Source organism: Echinops telfairi, unplaced genomic scaffold, assembly GCF_000313985.2.
Source record: "Echinops telfairi isolate 266 unplaced genomic scaffold, ASM31398v2 ScPeMD7_43;HRSCAF=161, whole genome shotgun sequence".
Lineage (NCBI taxonomy): Eukaryota > Metazoa > Chordata > Mammalia > Afrosoricida > Tenrecidae > Echinops > Echinops telfairi.
In genome coordinates this window covers 948246-949863 of record NW_022103941.1, presented here as the reverse complement: position 1 = coordinate 949863, position 1618 = coordinate 948246, and the positions used below count along the sequence as shown (strand labels likewise).

Below are 1618 nucleotides of genomic sequence, written 5' to 3'. Positions count from 1 at the left end.
GTTCCATCACAGAGGACTCTCCAGGGTATTATAGTTGTCCTTAAAGCTCTTCAATTCGAGGAAGTGCTTGGCACGTTTACTCTTCTGACTGGAGGGGAGGTATGTCACCTGGAAGGTAGTTGGGGAGACTTCAGGAGATTGGGTAAGGTCTTTGGCTGCTGACTGGTGGTGTCACTGAGAGCTCCCACTTCGTGCTTTGACCTCAGTGGCCAGCTCAGTCAGGGCCTCCTGAGAGCGCAGGTACTCACTCTGGCCAAAGACCCCTGTCTCATAGCCGGTTGCCTCATAACCATGCAGCAGGGAATCATTGAGGGCCTTGTGTACATCCTTGAAAGGAGTAGTAGCATTCCGAAGATCGAGCAGGTAGGAACGGATATTTCTGCCCATTAGGGAACGGGGTTGGCGGCCTTCACTGTGAAATGGGATCTCAGAAGCACGAATGGCATCCAGAACTTTCATCTTGTACAGACAGTTGTAGCAATTTTGATTTCCCTGGGTTTCCAGCTGTGGCAGTCTGGCATCATCATCTGCAAGGAGCTGAGGTTCTTACTTGCTATCCTGAACGCTGGATAGTCACCGATCAATCCCTTCTTTCAGATCCTTGGGACATTGTGTCCCACAGGGACATGAGGTCCCCTCCAAGATTTCATGGCAAAGCGTAAGATTTGCCTCTTCACAAAAATAAATAGCAGTACAAACACCAGGCTCCCATAGGCCATCACCAGCACAACATTCACCCCAGACAGTCAGTCACTACTGGACGCCATGGCCTTCCCATCCTATGCAGAGCTGCTCTGGTGTACCCCGTTGCCTTGTCTCATCAGCCCGGGTTCGTCTGTGTTTCCTGGAGCTCCCAGGCCATTTCCTTATGGGGGAAGACTAAGTAAGACCTGGCCTGAAAACATGGCGGCTTGTGGGTGGTGGTGGGGGGCACATCCTAGATTCTTGCATTGAAACGCTTCGATCCAAACGACAGACAGCTGTGACACAAGAGAGAAAGTGATGGGGAGAATCAGCAACAGAGACATGGTGGCAGAAAAAACAAGAGACTGAGAGAGAGCAGTGGGATTAGAGGCCACAGAACAAGAGAGCTCAGGGCCTTTGGGCAGGAGGTTAGTAGGTGAAGCAGTGTACATCTGGGTACTTATCTGGGGAACTAGATTTGCCAACCCACAAAGAGCGGAGTGTATTTGGTCTGAGGCTAAGGGGCAGAGAGAGCATTTATCCACAGAGCTAAAAACCTTTGTAATATTTGCCCATTCAGGACAGAGACCAGGAGCCTGCAGGGCCTGACCTTACCTGCAGGTATGTCTGTCAAGGTGCTATCCGAAAGAAAAACTGTACCTTGAATCATCTATGATCCTAAATTGTGTGTTAGGGTAGAAAAGTGAACCCTATGTTAAATATAATTTAAGATCATTTATTAAACGTAACAGATAACAAAAGACACGCACACACATACACAAACACACACACACACACACACACACACACATACACACCATATTGATGGGACCACTCCTGCCTGCTGACGTTGAGGACAAAGTCCAGCGACAGATGGCCCAACTTCAAAGAAGTCGGACTGTAGGAATTGGTTGCCGGAATCCGCTCACAAATT

At 49.1% G+C, this 1618-nt stretch overlaps 1 pseudogene; it reads right to left on the bottom strand.

The window, feature by feature from the left end:
- Window positions 1-75: 75 nt before the first annotated feature.
- Window positions 76-767, bottom strand: LOC105978221 (annotated as a pseudogene).
- Between the last annotated feature and the right edge of the window lie 851 nt (window positions 768-1618).